Source organism: Panthera pardus, unplaced genomic scaffold, assembly GCF_024362965.1.
Source record: "Panthera pardus isolate Hobbes unplaced genomic scaffold, ASM2436296v1 HiC_scaffold_20, whole genome shotgun sequence".
Lineage (NCBI taxonomy): Eukaryota > Metazoa > Chordata > Mammalia > Carnivora > Felidae > Panthera > Panthera pardus.
In genome coordinates, this window is record NW_026526766.1 from 53,343,299 (window position 1) to 53,361,624 (window position 18,326).

The 18,326-nt window shown below is 37.5% G+C and overlaps 1 pseudogene; it reads right to left on the reverse strand.

Annotated features, from left to right (window-relative positions):
* Positions 1-4,493: 4,493 nt before the first annotated feature.
* Positions 4,494-6,085, reverse strand: LOC109252000 (ras-related C3 botulinum toxin substrate 1-like; annotated as a pseudogene).
* Between the last annotated feature and the right edge of the window lie 12,241 nt (positions 6,086-18,326).

An 18,326-nucleotide genomic window follows, 5' to 3' on the forward strand; every position in this document is an offset into this window, starting at 1 on the left:
AAGTGGCCTCTGCACTGACAGCACAGAACCCAATGCAGAGCTCAAACTCAAGAACCATGAGAACATGACCCGAGCCAAAGTCGGACATTTCACCAACTGAACCTCCCAGGTGCCTCTGTTTTGATTCTTGATAAAGTGTATTATTCAAATAATGTTTTCACTCTTATGTGGATCCTGAGAAACTTAACAGAAATCCATGGGGGAGGGGAAGGAAAAAAAAAAAGAGGTTAGAGTGGGAGAGAGCCAAAGCATAAGAGACTTAAAAACTGAGAACTGAGGGTTGATGGGGGTGGCAGGGAGGGGAGGGTGGGTGATGGGTATTGAAGAGGGCATCTTTTGGGATGAGCACTGGGTGTTGTATGGAAACCAATTTGACAACAAATTTCATATATTAAAAAAATAAAAATAAAAAACCAAATATTTTTAGATTATTGAGGCTTTTTAAATAAATATTGCCATACATAGAGATCTTTTACATAAACTGTGCTATGGAATTGATAACCATTTATGTATAAATGTTAACATGCAGAAGCATAAACGATTTGTGTATGATTCAAATATAAAACACTATAAACAGCACAAAAGTACATCAATTCCCCATTCATGACTATTAGGGAAGAGTGAATTGCATGGATTTTCATGAAACAAATACTTAAGAATGTGGACTAAAATTTTTAAAGTCTGTTTTCTAAGTGGTTATATGGTTTTACGTGGTTTTACACTTCCACTGGCAGTGTGTAAGGGTCTACTTTCTTTACTTCAACAGCTGGTAAGGATAGATTTTTTTTTAATTTAGCTAGTATATACACAATTTTAACCTGTAATATACTCATTTAGGTATGCAGTAGTAATTCACTGTAGTCTTCGTGTATTTTTTGGCTAAGTCATATTGCCTAGATTTCTTTTTGCAGGCATTTAAATCTGAATTAAAGTGAATACTACTCTATTTTCAATATAAGGAGAAAAATCACCTTAGTAACCTTTTAAAATTAATTAAACAGCTATCCATCCCCTCGCTGTGAATTGTCCTTTTAAATTTATTTACGTAGCATGCTTTTTGAATATTCCTCTTCCCGTTTCAGATAAAGATGTCTTCCTTCCTTTTTTTCAAACACAAGTAAATTTTTACATTCTTTGTGGAGCTATTCCTGATTTGTCCTTGATCAGTATAACTGCTTTTCAGAATTGGATTTTTCTCTTTCTTTGGTATCTACAAAATGTATTCATACCATCGTTCACCCATTTGAGACAGTGAGTTATAATTATTGTTAATAAACGTGTTTCCCCCAGTATATGATTTTTACATTCCTTTTAACACTGCCACAGATAAAGCTGGACAACTGAAACGGATTATAAAATATGAAGCAGTAATTTGTTAGGAAACACTATAAATTTTAGAACTGAAATTAGAGTTTTTTATAAGACTGAACACATTTAAGCTTAATAATTTTATCACTTTTTTCCTGGCTGTAAATTGCAAAAACATAGAAATACACAAAGTTTTTAAAAAAATCAATGAAATCATCTGAAATGCCACAACTAGAAAAGAATACAATTAACATTAATGTATTCTTCAGAGGCTAAACATATATTTTATGTTAACTGTTAACCATTTCTCTTTTCAGCTTTTCTGGTAATTATCACCATAACTTTACATTTAATGTGTGTGACTCTTGTCCTAAAGTTATAAAGTGTAGATGCATTCTATTAACTCTGTATTAAAAGTGAGCTGTTCAGTGAGTTTATATCACCAGAGGAAGCTGCTTCTTCTTTTCCCATTGTGTGTTATTTTATTTTTCTGTTCTAAGGGTTCCCCGTAAGCATATATTTAAACACTTCCATCTTGAATCATTATCTTTAAACAGATATGGTGACTCCACACTACTATAAAAGAAGGAAAAAGCATCATCTCTACACAAGACTATATCTCCCTCTTTACCACCCAGATATAAGACAGATATACCCATTTCCTGATGTCTTATTTTAGAAAATTGATTATCTCATCTGTAAGTATGTTTATTGTGGTTGTATAAATGCTGATTATATACATTAAAGGCAGTTTAAATAGCATCCCCAATATTAGAAGAATTGAAATACTCCTTTCTACTGAATAGTATATAATTTCATGTAACTGTACCTATGAAATCTGAAAGAGACCAACCAGCACAGGCATGAAGAACAAATGGGTGTGTTTTTTTAAGACACCAGTGAAAGCTCAAAATTGTGTCATGATTTTGCTCCATATTTTCAATATTTTCTTTCAATAATTTCAATATTTCTTTCAATATTTTCTGTGGTTTGGTTGTGTCTCTTAGAGACTTTTTAGTGCCTTTTCATTGGCAAAATGTACACGTATTTTTAATTATAATATTAAGGTTTTTCAGTCCTTTTATCCTAAAATCTGTTGGAGTTCTCTTGCTTGTGCTAATTTGAGCCAATTACAGTGGAGGTCCATTGCTTCCCTCTCTGCTTTGCTTCACTTTCCATTGCATTCTAGTTGTGACTTGCTATTTTGTGAATCACAATTATTGACTAAAATTTCATTTTGGTATTGTATACCTTTCACTAATACTCATTTCAGATATGTTTGGTGAGAGTAAAACTTACCTCAACCTATGAACCTTAAAAAAATATTTATTCTGCATTCATTTTTGATTACTATCTAGCAAAGTATGTATGTCTAGATTCCAATGTATTTTGACTTAGAACCTGGACAGCACAGATCAAATGCCTCCTGAAGACTCAGACTGTTGAGGACAAATCTGGAGCCAAAATGATTCTATTCTGATTCTTTATCTGGAAGCTTTTCAAACATTTTTGTTTATCCACAGATATTATTTAATTTCACTACAATCTACAGATTTCTCTTGTCTTTAATTCATTCTGTTGGGCACTTTTTTTTAATGATTCAAGGACTTATTAAGTCATACATGCAAAACACACTGCTCATTGCATTAGCCAAAGATCAATTGTAAAAACACTCTACAATTCTGCAACTGTCAATTTGAAAAAATTTGTGCTAGGGTTTGAAAGGCCCAACCTTGCATTCTTGACAGTGGATAAGCTGTACAGAACTTCATTAGCAGGAGCACAGGCTTATAGAACCTCAAAGACCCAAAGGAATATGGATAGGCAGAGCAACAGGAAGTATGTGTCTGGTGGGGGGTGGGGGAAGGGGGTGAGGCAAAAAGGAGGGTCAGCATTAGTCAAGTACAGTGTTGGTGATCTGGCAAGATAGTGAGGTTAAGAAAGTTCATAGTTTAGGCATATCTAAAAGATTTCAAAAACTGTAAAGCTGCAAAACATGATTTTTACACCTAGTTACTAGAGAACTAAGAAAAGCATTAGCTTTGAATAAAGTAACAAGGAAACAGGAACGTGCTTTTACTAATCTATAAAATACTGTTTAATGCATTATCAGAAAGATTTTATAATACAAGGAGGCATATTGCTCATTAATAAGGGTTTCTGTAAGAAAAGCACTAAGTAAGCAACTATGTGGAAAACCAGTTTAAAGATGAATTAAATGCCCAATTTCAGGAGGGATGGCAGGTCTAAGAAAAAGGAAAAACTTAAAGCACACAGTGAGAAGACCAACCTTTCTTCATCATTCACTACACTAGACAGAAATTAACCTTTTAAAATTTTACCCATGACACTTTTACTCAGTTTAATTATGGTATGTACAATGTAGTATAAATTAACCTCCATATTTTGTCAAAATACTGTCTTCATTCTTCATTCACGACAGGACCTGGGCTGCCCACACACCACCCCCCTGTTCCTGGGTCCGCCCACCGCTAAAGCAGATGGTTCATCAGAGAAACAAGGGAGTAAGAGGGTTGTTCAAAATCTCAGCTAAAGTGAATACACAGTTTTGTTTTGTTTTAATGTCACTCAATCAAAAGATTGACCCAAAGAGTTGAGTCATTACACTCATTTCATTATGACATACAGTACAGTATTAGGGAATGAACACTGCTTGATTAATTACAGGTGGTTAGATGGCAACATTTCTTGAAGGAGGTTGTGCTGCTTTTTTAGCAAAGACTGGTTAGAAAGTGTCTGCATTTCCAAACTTGACACACTGTCATCTCTTCTTAAAAACAAAGGTCTTAAAAACAAAGGTTTAGTGCTGGATGTTCGTAGTACAACAACGTGACTCGGTTCACAATGCATTTTGGCAACTCTTAATCTGAGCAACAATAGGATTTTGTTTTTGTTTTTCTGTTTTTTTGTTTTGTTTTGTTTTTTGGAAAAAAACAAAAGGCTTTAAGAAACCTTACCATTTTAGGACTAAATTTAATATAATGTGGAAGTTTAAGGTCTTATACTTTATACAAATAAAACCTAAAACTGTGGATTGGTTCAAAATGGTTCTATGAAAAAACTAATCTGCAGCAGAAGCTAGGCATTGAGTAGAACGCTTCATCATTTTTGAGCAAAATGTACAAAGCTTCCGAGGGGGACAGGGCAGGCGAGGGTCCAGACATCTACAACAGCAGACATTTTCTCTTTCTCTTCTTGACTGGAGCTGGGCAGAGAGCAGCTGAATAGCTTCATCAAACACTGTCTTGAGGCCTTGGTGAGTGAGAGTGGAGCCCTCCAGGTATTTTACAGTGCTGCTCTCTTTAGCCAGGGCCAAAACCTGCAGGTGGATCACGGGACTCAGCTTCTTCTCTTTCAGTTTCTCAATCATGCCTTTGTCGTCTGTGAGATCTAGGTTAGTCCCTACCAGGAAAATTGGGGTGTTGGGGCAGTGGCGTTCCACCTTAGGGTAACACTTTGCTTGAACATTTTCAAATGATGCAGGACTCACAAGAGAAATACATCTGTTTGCGGAGAGGATAAAGGGTGTAATCTGTCATAATCTTAATTCGGGCTGTATCCCCTAAACCCAGATTCAGTGGTTTTCCATCTGCCATAACATTGACAGAATAGTTGACAAAGGCAGCGGAGATATATTCTCCAGGAAATGCATTGGTTGTGTAACTGTCAGTAGGTGAGATCTACCTCCAGCCCCATCCCCCACCACGAGACCGTGATGTCTGGGATCTGGGGGTTGGCAGCTGGGTGAGGCAAGAAGCAGAGAGCTCTGGGCACAAGGTGCCTGAGCTGCTGTCCAGGCCACCTCACCCTCCGGCCAATGAGAAGCCAGAGCCCAGCAGCGGTCACCACCCAAAGCTGGGGAAAACTGCACAGAAACAGGAAATGAGCTTTTTTTGTTGTGGTTTTAAATCTAAAGGCTCAAGTTATTCTTTAACCACTGGTTGATTTGACATTTGTAACACACCTCTTATGTGCAAAGAATGTTCTAGGTTCTGGGATTCTCGCTATGGAATAGAGCAGATTAATATACTTATCATTATGGAGGTTACACTACATCAAGAGAGAGAAAAGCGTAATAAGTATAATAAAGGCACCGTTCAGTATGTTAACAGTTTAAACACATAGGAAAGAAGTTAAGGAGCATCATGCTGTTTGTGGAGGTTAACAAAGGGTGAAGTTCTCTATTAAATCCAGTAATTAGGGCAGATCTCACTGAGAAGGTAACATTTGTGCAGACGTGGAAGCAGCCAGTGTTAACCATGTGAACACCTATGGGAAGAACAGTGTGGGCCCACACAAGTGTCCATTCAAACAGCAGCAGTTGGAGCACCCTCAGCCCATGTGAATGTAACAAAGCCAGAGGCCAGAGGGGCCGAGGCAAGGAGGAGAGTGGGAGGTGAGGAGGTCAGGGAGACGGGCTGGGTCGACTGGTTAGGGACTCTGAGGTCGCTCAAAGAATGTGGCCTCTAGTTCAAGAGAAGCAGTAACTCGTGGGATTTGGGCAGAGAAGCAATATGATCTGGCTTGAAAGGTCTTGCACTGACACTGCTGAGAGCTGACTCTAGGGACTCAGCAAGCGAAGCAGGAGACCTGCTTACTGCAGTCCTCCCGACACAGAAGTGGTGATCCAGATCAGGACTTCTGCAGTGCAGAGGGTGAGAAGTGACTGGATCCTGCTTCTCTGTATCTTGTTCTGTAGCCAGCAAGGTTTCCTAATCTTGGAATGCATAGACACCTTGAAAAACACAGGCCCCATCTTCTCTGAAAGCTTCTTCAGTCTCCTTTTCAACCTGAAGTTTCCATCTACTAGATGGAAACATCTACTACTAAGTTTCCATCAATCTAGAAGTTTTCATCTAGTTTAAATGCTAAAATGATATCATGTGCTCCCTCTCTTAAAATAACTCGGTCTCTCCTCTATAGAGGACATTTTTGTTTCTCTCGCTTTCATTTTTTTAAATCTTCTCAGTATTACTCTGTAGCTCTAAGTTACAGTCACTTCAGTGTTTCTCTGGGCAGATGGGAAGACAAATACGTGTTCTAGGCTCTGGCATTATGAAAAATAATTCCAGCAATAATTTTGGTAAAGACTGCATTCTTTTAGAGCCATATTAAGAGGAGATACAGAGCTTTCTCATACACCCCTGCTCCCCAGGGTGCACGCATGGCCTCTTCCATCATCAACATCACTCACGAGAATGGACCATTTTTTACCAGGGATAAACCTACATTGTTATACCATAATCACCTGATGTCCACTGTTTACATTAGAATTTACTCTTGGTGCTGTGCATTGTATGGGTTTGGGCAAATATATAATTACAGATATCTATTTTACATTCTCACACAGAGTATTTTCACCGCTCTAAAAATCCTCTATGCTCTCTGCCTGTTTGTTTCCACACCTTCTCCAGAAGACTTTGGTAAATCTTTTGTTACATACTGCCACGTTTTCTAAAACACTAACAATTCATTCTCCCCTCAAAACGGAGAGTGACTTTACATTTCATTGTCCCCACTTTAGTTATGAATATTCTATAATATTTTTTAATTATTAGGAAAACATAGATATGAGTAAAGTGGCCTTGGTGATGTTTAGCTGGGTCATACTGAGAGACGTATGCAACAGTGATATATTAGAAATGGTGTTCATTTCACTTCTGTTACCGTAAAACAGCCACGTAGAACTGGTGCTCACACATGCCAAGGGCTTATTCATAAATGACACAAATGGTCCTCTTTAAACAGATAAAGTTCACAAGATTAACCATTTTTATTTTATTTTTTTTTAATTTTTTTAACGTTTATTTATTTTTGAGACAGAGAGAGACAGAGCATGAACAGGGGAGAGTCAGAGAGAGAGGGAGACACAGAATCTGAAACAGGCACCAGGCTCTGAGCAGTCAGCACAGAGCCCGACGCGGGGCTCGAACTCACAGACTGCGAGATCATGACCTGAGCCAAAGTCGGACGCTTAACCGACTGAGCCACCCAGGCACCCCTAAACATTTTTAGATAAGAAAAAACAATGAACTGAATATCCTTTCCTAATTGTGTATATTAAAGCATTAAGGAATATATGCTGAAATATATAGAAGATGATGTATATGCTAATTGATTGCAAATGTACATTTTTCTGTAATTTTAATTCAATAATAAAGAAATGAATTATCTTCTTAAATTTTAATTTTGTTCTCGGTTTTACTTCAATTGACTGAAAATCTTTAGCACTATTTCAGTATGAGCCCTCTTATAATATAGCTACATTACACAGACTAGTTTTCAGACAGCTTTTATGAGAAAATTTAATTAAATTTTCAAAGCTCAATCTGTATCAGGTTTTTGATGATGTGGCACTTAAAACACAATATGTGTTTTATTAAGTAAAAATTAACAACCCATTGGTACACTTAATTATTAAAGAAAGCATTATCTCAAATCATTGAGTCAAAATAGCAGAAAGGCAGTCAAAACTAAAAAGATTTAAAATAACTCCAGTTATATTAACAATCTGGTGTCTCCTATTTACCACAATTATTTCATCAGTCCTTCTTCTATTTATTAATGCACTGAACTTCTATTGGTACCTACAGCACTTGGTATTAAAACCAGATGCTATAGGGCACCTGGGTGGTGCAGTGGGTTAAGCAGCCAGCTCTTGATTTCAGCTCAGGTCATGATCTCAAGGTTAGTGAGATCAAGTGCCACATTGGGTCCATGCTGACAGCATGGAGTCTGCTTGGGATTCTCTTTCCCTCTCTCTCTGCCCTCTCTCTATCTCAAAAATAAATACAGTTTAAAAAAAAGATGCTATAAATCAACTCACAGGCAACTTCCTCAAGATGCTCATACCTCATATGTTTCCTCCCAGAAGGGACATGGCTGTGTTGAAGAATAAGTAAGAAGTAAGCATGTGGGTTAGCAGTCAGCTTTCCAGCCAGAAAAAAAAATCTGGCTAAGTCTTGTCCGCTTTGGTAAGGCAGCAGAATTCATACACTGCAAGCTCAGTGTGTCTATCATCTGTGACTCTGATCTCTCTTCAAACTCAGAGGTTCGTCCTTTGTACTTTTCATATTTTCAGCAACCCCCTCCGTGTGTCCTCTCTCCAGCCTGTGTTTCTGTCTTCAAAGCTAATCTCTGCATAGATGAAAGAACTATATTTTTTTTCCTAAGTAACACATTCAAGATAAATCACACCAATATTATACTTTCAAAATCCCCGACTTCCCACATCCCATAAATGAAATCCAAAGACCTTATGTTGACACTTAAAGTGTGCCCATCCCTTTGAACTCAGAGTGCTGTCTCATCCCTAATTCCCACTCTCTTAAACCCATGCAAGTGACCACTGTGGACGGCCGTCATTGCCAGCCCAGGCCACACTCAGTGTCAGTCTGCAAATGCTTGTTTCCTGAGTACAGAATCCCTTCCTCTGACTTCCCCCCATCCTTCACCCTGTCATCTTCTCCCGGAAATTCCTATTTGCTCTACAAGATTCATTTGAAAAATCATCTCCCTGTGAAGCACTTACCATCCCCCTTGATGTTAAGACTGAACAACCACATCCTTTTCTCTACAGTCCTGGAAGCATTTTGCTCATATTCATACTTTTCGACGTTTCAAATGCCAAATTATATATCCAAGGCCTCAGCATTGGGAATTATACAAAATAAATGTTATGCTTCCTACTCTTATGGAGATCACATTTTAGGAAGAAAGACCTATCAAATAAAAACTAAAATACGTGGTGATAAAGAACATCTTAAGACTATATATGGAGTGTTCTGGACACAGATGAGGGGACATTTAATTTGACCTTGGGCAGGAGACAGAGGAAGCATTGGCCACAGACAGCTATGAAAGTAAAGTGATATTAGAGCTAGCCTTGCCTATTTAGTAACAGTAGTTACCGGTGAGCAAAAAGGCAGAAACAGGACACACACACTCAGAGGGTAACACTGGCCAATGCTGAGGGGCAGCTTTCCAAATGAAAGAGGAAATGCACCTCATGAGGTTCATTTTATTCATTTACATCTCCTTCCTGGTTCCTGTCGGCATATGAGATTTGTGGTCCCTACTAAAGAGGTCAGCAGTTGCTAGGTCATGAAAGAAAAGATAAACCATGACAGGAGCTTAGGCTGTAGCAAGGAACAGTGGGGTCATTCAAAGTTTTGAACAAGGAGATTGACATAATCAAGTGTCTCTTCAGAACAATTGCTTGAAGGCATTGTGGGGAATTCATTGTAAGACCTGAAGAAAATACTGCTTCCTGATAGGGTTTAGGAGTTTATTGCAGGTGTTCAGAAACTCAGCAAAGAGAAACAAGAGCTTGTCCTAGAGCTGTCACAGAATGAAGTAGAAGGTTTGAGTTTGTGTTTGAGAGTCTTTTTGGCGACATTATTCACCAAACTTTCTGACTCACAATAGCTAAGGGCTGAGCAGGTACAAAGGGGACTGGGTTTGTGTTTGGAGCACCTGTCTCAGGCAACATGTTCAAGCTAAATAGAGGAAGATACATAGGCAATGACATTGAAGACAGGAGACAGGGGAAAAGAAATAGTCACACTTGTGCAGCCTGCTCTTTTGATTACGTAATACACATAACAGCTATAGATATAACTTAATAAAAAGCTAATTCATTATTCTTAATAGCTGGATATACCAATTTAATTATTTTTATTGGCGTTTAGGTAGTTGGCAGGTATCTTTTTCCCCTACTACAAAATAAAACATACTTTTGTGGACAAGTGTAAGAATAACTTATGATGGAAATACTTTGGAATAAATTTCCGAATCAAAAGGAATATGCATTCTTTGATAGACAAATATCAGTTTTTTAGGGAATAGATTTGGAGTAATAATTAAAGCTCAGAGAGAGATCTATAATTTTGCTGTTTCACAAATGAGCATCCAGTTCTATGAGTGATGTTTGGCTCCTGATAATAAATGGTCAGGAGCGAAATGTGGTAGTCAGAAGCTTTGACATCAGGGTATTGGACGAGATGCTACTTTCAACTAAGAACATAATGATAATTATCACGATAAAGATTATCATGTAGCCAAAATGATTCAATCATCAAAATATACTTTATTTTATTTTATGAAATACATACAATAATCTAGAGACAAATAAAAATCTCAATTTTATAAAAGAGCTAATGACTATTTTTATAAGTGCCATAGTTTTAGTTTATGTATTTATTTTGAGAGAGAGAGAGGATTTGCAGGGGAGGGGGCAGAGCGAGAGGGAGAGAGTAGGCCAAGCAGGCCCCATGCTCTTAGAACAAAGCCCCACTTGGGCTTGAACCCATATACTGTGAGATCATGACCTGAGCCAAAACCAAGAGTCAGATGCCTGTAACAGACTCAGCCACCCAGCTAGAGCTAATGACTATTTTTACAAGTTCCACATTTTTATTTTTTCAGTTTAATTATTTATTTTGAGAGAAAGACAGAGAGAGGATGAGCAGGGGAGGGGCAGAGCGAGAGGGAGAGAGAAAGCCAAGGAGGCCCCCATGCTATTAGTACAGAGCCCCTCTTGGTCTTGAACCCACAAACTGTGAGATCGCGACCTGAGACAAAACCCAGAGCCAGATGCCTAACAGACTCAGCCACCCAGGTACCCCTCTAAATACCTTATTTTTAAATGAAGTCTAGTTCACGAAGCTTAACAAGGCACATCTCCAATTCTTGGAGTAGAGAAAAACACTGAATTCACAACTATGCAGTATCAGCTGAGTACTTGAATTGTCTCTAGTTGACTATATATTTTAAGCAACTACTTAAATGCTAATTATCCAATTTTCTTACTTTATTCATTGCACTGTGTACAATTCTACAGTAAATATGTATATCGAATATTACTGAATACCGCAGGATTCAGTAAACATATTCCGTAAAGGGTTAGACAGTAAACATTTTAGGCTTTGTAGCACATTCAGCATTGTTGCGACTCCTCACCTCTACCAGTGTAGCGCAAAAGCCACCAGAGATAATGTACATATAAGCGTAACGGTGTTCCCATAAAAGTTCACTAAAAGGTGGCAGCCTAGACTTGGTCTTCAGGCTGTGGAGTTGGCTGACCCTTGAAATCTAAGACTGAAGGAAAAGCTTAAAAAATAACATTTTATATGTTTTCCAACCCTGAGACACTATGATCCTAAATAACTTCGGTCTCTTGGTAATACACATTTGTAATTAAAAATGGGGGGGGGGCATATTTATAGGTATTTTTGAAAGCAGTGAACATGAACAATTTGAAAGGTGCAAAAACTAAAAAATATTCCTAGATCTCCACTAACAAGTTCTGAAACTCAATAACTTTCTATGATTCTTTCAAACCTATATGAAACTCAAATAGCAGCAAACTGCACACTCAGCCTCTTTCCACAGAGCATTTTCAAAGCGTGGCTGCTACTCTCAGCTAGTTTCGAATGCCCTGGGTTGTCTTATTTTGAAATGCAGGAATGAGCCTACAGAGACCAACTGGACCGGAATTGTTTGGTTTGAAATGGGTGTGACTGTCTTAAGTGTTGCTGTGGTTGTAAGTTTGAATTATGGTTACATTCTAGTTTTAATAAAGAAGTGTACTGAAAAATAAGGATTCAAGGATTTAACATTAACCGTGAGCGGCCAAAACAATGAAATAAACTAATAATGTGCATCTACAGACTTCTATTTTTTTATTTACTAATTTTTATTTACTAATAATAGTTTTGCTATGTTATTTTCCCACCAAGGATAGCTACATTTCTTTTCGTCACGTGTAAGATGGAATAGTGTGCCACAAAATTAAGCATTATGATTTATGGGACTTATTAAGTGTAAAAAAAGAGTGTAATTATTTTTCCAGTGCCAGAAGCACTATTTGAGTGGAATATAGTTGGTTATGTGATAAACCTATAACTGTGAGTCAATAGAAACTGATAACATCTCTTTTAATATCTAGAGTTTTTTTAATATTATTGTTGCTGTTGATTTTAACTGAAAGATGGAGTCATTAAAGCTGATAATTCATCTTTTTTGAGGCTCTTTGTAAAAAGTTCGTGAAAACATGACCTGGCTAACACTTATCTGAACCTGTAGATAGTTTACTTAATCAAAGAAAATTGGCAAAAATAATAAAATCAGGGTAAGTGCCATTAACAATAAACTTACTCTTTTATCATGCCATTTTTTAGACTCACAGTTCTTACATGATAAAATCTACTATTAGAATTTCTATGGGTGGTAAAGTCTGACATAATGTTCTCAAGCCAGTGTTTCACTTCTCCAGAATACAGTTCTAGATGGCTTTGGTCTTCACCATTTGTATCTTTTTGGGGCTGGGGTTGAAAGGATAGTCAAAAACCAAGGGAAGCTGTTCCTATGGTAATGATAGAGACATGCACATACACACATACAAACAAAATCATGCAAGTCCCCTTATGGTCTTGATTTGTCAATGGTTCATTGCCATTTTCATACACATGCTTTCTTTCCAAAACAAGTAACATAGCTAAATCCACAATCTATAAATGAGGGGGAATGCTCTCCATATGCTAAAGCAAATACAAAGGTGTGATGTTGGTAAAGATAAATGATTATGGACAAAGTTTCAATCTAACACACTTGCCTACTATGCAAATCATATGATTTACATTTTACCACATGTGACTTTTTATTTTTCAGAATAGTTAAGACAAGTAGCAATATTAAAATTAAAAAAATGTAATGACAGGGGCACCTGGGTGGCTCAGTAGCTTAAGCATGTGACTCCTGACTTGGGGTCAGGTCATGATCTCAGTGTGTGACATGGAGTCCCCCCAGAGGGCTTTGCGATGACCATGCAGAGCCTGCTTGGGATTTTTTCTCCTTCTCTCTCTGCCTCTCCCTGAGGACTGCACATACTCACCCTCTTCCCCTCTTTATTACTTAAAATAAATAAGCATTAAAAAATTATAATTATACTTTATTTATCATCTATTTAATTAGTTAAATCCAGCTTACAAAACTATTAAAAATATCTTCAAAATAGATTTTTAATCTGATCAGATTATTATTAGCTTATTCCACAGACAGCGATGCAACATTTACAACTATACAAAATAGATGCAGTCACGGCTCGTGCTCTCAAGGCACTCACAAATTCCTGATGTACAGGAATTTGCACAGATGTATAACTGAATGACAGTATCTTGAACAAAACATGATGACAATTCCTAAATTTGACAAAGTAGTATGGAAATTTGGGGGAGATAGTAATTCAGCTTTGAGAATTATTTTGTGAAGTGAAATACTGAAGGAGAAGAAGGACTTCAAAGGCAATGGTAAAGGGCGTTTCAGACAAGGGGTAATGACCACAGCACCGCCACAGGCATGTGGGTGAGGGCTTGTCTTGACTGCTGACATGCATGTCACGTAGTTAGGCTACGAAGACCATATGTGAGATCAGGCAAAAGTACAGGGATGGAAATTACTATCACCTGTTCCAGAATACCAGCAAATGATACTCTGTATGGTTACTGTTAATGTGGCTGGGCTAAAAACAAATGGCTAGAAATAAAAGGAGAGTAAGTGCATAGAAGGCATTTTAGATCATGCGCCTTAGTCTGGGGTATTACACATACATGTATCATCAAGCAAAGACTTGGGTGTAAGTAGTTTGTAAGATAAGCACAAGAAGAAGAAAAAGTAGAAAAATGAGAAAGGAATAAAGGAAAGAAAACAACAACAACAAAGGGTGTGTAAATGAGTGTGTCACTGTTGTGGCCAAATCTTATTTCTTCTAGGAACTCTTAAAGATATGAAATATAACTCAGAATCAACAAATGCTTGTGGAATGAATACATCAATAGGAAAATGATATCAATTAAAGATGGAGCTCAGCATAATTCCAAGCCTTGATCCTTGGACGAGTTTCCCCTCCATGCATTAAATCCTTTTTGGGCTCCGAGATTATTCACACAAACCACCTTTGTGAATTTTGCTGTATCTGTGATCCTCCTTGCATAATTTAGTTAATATTGTTCTTTAAATCCTTTAACTACTTATTCTCCTTCTGGAAATACTGACTATGAAATCATGGTTGGATGTATTAACCTCATGTTTTCCTGTAATCTCTCATTTGTTTAGGGTTTTAACTCTTCCGAGGTTTTAACTCTTTAGCATTTCTGGGGTATCATGGCTGCGCTTTCCAAAGAAAGAAAATGCTCTCAGGTAAAAAAAAAAAAAAAAAAAAAAAAAAAAAAAAAAAAAAAGAAAGTATGGAACACTGCTCTGCAGATGGAAAATGCCTTCAGACAAAAAAGCAGGAAGATCCAGGTATGGATCCCATGAAACTCCTAGAGCATAAAAATACAGCTCCTTGACATAGGTCTTGGTAATGAATTTTTGGATATGACACCTAAAACACAAGCAACAAAATAAAATTAAACTAGTGACACTACAAACTAAAACGCTTTCACACAGCAAAAGAAACCATAACCAACAGCAGAATGAGAAAACATACTTGCAAACTATGTATCAGGTAAAGAGTTAATACCCAAAATACATAAAGAAATCATACAACTCAACAGCTAAACAAATACCCCAATTAACAAAAGAGCAAAGGATCTGAGGAGACATTTCTCCAAAGTAGACATACAAAAGGCTGACAGGTATGTGAAAGGATGGTCAACATCACTAGCTGTTGGGAAAATGCAAACTAAAATTACGCTGGGTTATCATATCCCACCTATAAGCACAGCCATCATCAAAAGGACAAGAAATAACAAATGCTGGCATGTACATGAAGAAAAGGGAACTCTTGTTTGTAATGTTTATTTATTTATTTGCATGGGGCAGAGAGAGAAGGAGAGTGAAATTCCCAAGCAGGCTCCACACTCAGCACAGAGCCCAACATGGGGCTTGATCCCACTACTGTGAGATCATGACCTGAGCTGAAATCAAGAATCAGATGCTTAATCAGTTGAGCTACCCGGGTGCCCCAGGAACTCTTATGCACCGTTGGTGGGAATGTAAATGGGTACAGCCACTCTGGAAAATAGTATGGAGGATCCTTAAAAAATTAAAAATGGAACTACCATATCATCCAGCAATTCTACTTCTGGGAATATATCCAAAGGAAATGAAATCATATTCACAATAATTTAAAAGTATATCTTCACCACCATATTCAGAGCAGCATTCCTTACAAAAGCCAAGACTTGGAAAACCCTAAGTGTCCATCAATAGATGAATGGATAAGAAGTTGTGGTATACACACACACACACACACACACACACACACACACACACACACACACTGAAATATTACTCAGCCATAAGAAAGAGGAAGTTCTACCATTCGTGACAACATGGATGAATCTGGAAGACATTATGCTAAGTGAAATAAGTTAGACAGGGAAGAACTAATATAGTATGATCTCGCCTATATTTGGAATCTAAAAACAAAAATCCCAACTCCTAGAAAAAGAAATCACAAAGGCTGATTACCAAAGGCTGAGGATTGGGGTAGAGGGGATTAGAAGAAGACAGTAAAAAGGCACAAATTTTGCAGTAATGAATAAGTTCTGAATGCAAATGTAATTTTTTCAATTTACATAGCAATGTTATATATCGTATGTGGAAACATAGTGATATGGATAGCATAAAAAGAGGCCACAAAGAAGCTTAATAACTTTAAGATGATAGTTGCCTCTGGGGAGAAATAATGGGAAAAAAAGATTGTATTTCTCTTAATCGAATCTCTATCGTTTTCAAAAACAGATCTCAAGTAAATATATTAATACATAAACATTTGCAAAATTGTGTGAGTACAAAGGTGTTTTTGATATATTTCCTGTCCATTTTTTGTTTGAAATATTCTGCAACTTTCAAAATGTATAAAATAAAGTGGTTGAGTGTAGTGAAGGAAATTTGCTTAAATTCTACCAGTTACCAACATCTGAATTGCATTATCAGTGCACAGGACTTACAGAGAAACAGTATCTTTAAACTATAGTAAAATTTAACTCTAGCCAATTATTCTACAATTTAAATTACTATGGCTTGAATTTACAACATTTTCATATGAATATGGTTATAAATAATGAGTGCAACAAAAATTTCCTTAGGCCATGACAATCTGTAGGTACAAAGAGCTCATATAACCATCGATGCTCAAACTTATTAATAACTCCCAAGTGCATTTATGCAAGATCTCAGCTCTAACTAGATACATATGACCTCTACCCCATTAGCTCTCCTTCCCAGGAGGCCCTATGTTGATGAAAGAGAAGCTCTTGGGGCAAAGTTTGCTTTTTCCATCTTCTGACCATTTTTACCATCTGACCCTTTTACCATCTTCTGGTCATTTTGTTGTCTGATGCCTGCAAGGCAACCGGGAGAAGCATTTGCTGAGGTGGACCAAGAATTAAAAATCCTACAAGAGGCTGAATTGTTGCCAGATTCCGCTTATTCTTCTCTTGGACTCTCCAACAGACGTACTGGTGCTTGGAGTCTTGAATGATTTTTATATTTCTCTCACCCTTTCTTTAAAGTCTTCCAAACAAAGAATCAGATCTATTTGGGGGAGCTGCTTAGATGCAGACACTACCATGCCTTCCTTCGTTGTGCCCTAATAAATACTTGAAAAGTCAGGTATTGGATCAACTCAAGCCACAGGATGAGTCCTGGGGAAAGGAAGTGTGCACTGCTAGTTCTTTAGATACCTGTTCTCTACCTCCTTGTGTAGGTTCAACTGGGTTACCACTCAGTCCCTCAGAGCCGGATACGATTAACTGCGGCCATCTCTCTCTGCATTTTATAATTCAGGGAGCCTTTCCTGAAGGTGGGATACAATTGTACATGAATAAAAGGGAACTCTTTTTTTTAATGTTTATTTATTCATTTGCATGGGACAGAGAGAGAAGGAGAGCGAAATTCCCAAGCAGGCTCCACACTCAGCACAGAGCCTGACACGGGGCTTGATCCCACTACCGTGAGATCATGACCTGAGCTGAAATCAAGAATCGGATGCTTAACCAATTGAGCCACCCAGGTGCCCCATGTCTTCCTTGTGATACAAAAAATACTCACAACAACACCAAACCTTTGGTATATTCAGGAAATACAGCTGACCTTTCAAAGACAGGGCCTTGAACTATGCAGGTCCCCTTACACATGGATTTTTTTCCCAGTAAATACAGTACAAAATCATCAATGTATTTTCTCTTCCTTATGATTTTCATAATAACATTTTTTTCTCTAGCTTACTTCATTGGAACAGCACAGTATATAATAATACATAGAACATACAAAGTCTGTGTTAATTGTTTACGGTGTTGGTAAGGCTTCCAGACAACAGTAGTCTATTAGTTCAGTGTTGGGGGAGTCAAAAGTTATACACAGAATCCAACTGCATGGGGGGCTTGGTGTCCCTAACCCTGTGTGAAGGGTTAAATGTACCTAATTAGCTTAATGTGGTCAGGTATATTTATGTCTGGTTTTTCCTTCTTGCCAATACCGATGTTAATGTGGCAGTCGCAAGCAGCTTTATTATTTGGCAACTCAGTGTCATAGCAACTGAATTCACTATTTGCTGAAGAGCCAAGAGTGAAGTTGGAAAGTATACTAGCCAATGTTTTCCCCTTTACAGAATTAATGAAGGAGAATGAAGAACCCCTAATACAAAACCCCTAAATGCATTTTGGAATAACCTTTCTGAAAATGTATCATTGTTTAATCATTGGCACAACTAACTAAAGCTCCGTGTTTTTCATTGAGGATCTAAACAGAAATTACAGTATATGCTCAGAGGCCATATGAATACTTCTGACAAAGATAAGCAGTGAAACGAGTTGACGCTTCTGTTGAAAAGGGATAAAACCACTCTACTGGTGAGGCATTCATCATTACAGGAAAAAAAAGTATCAGTAATTTTATTCCCCATTCTGAGATTATCACTCACAGCTATGGTCTCCGTTATTGCAATAACAAATTGAGAAATAATATTTCCCCCAGGAAAATGTGGGATG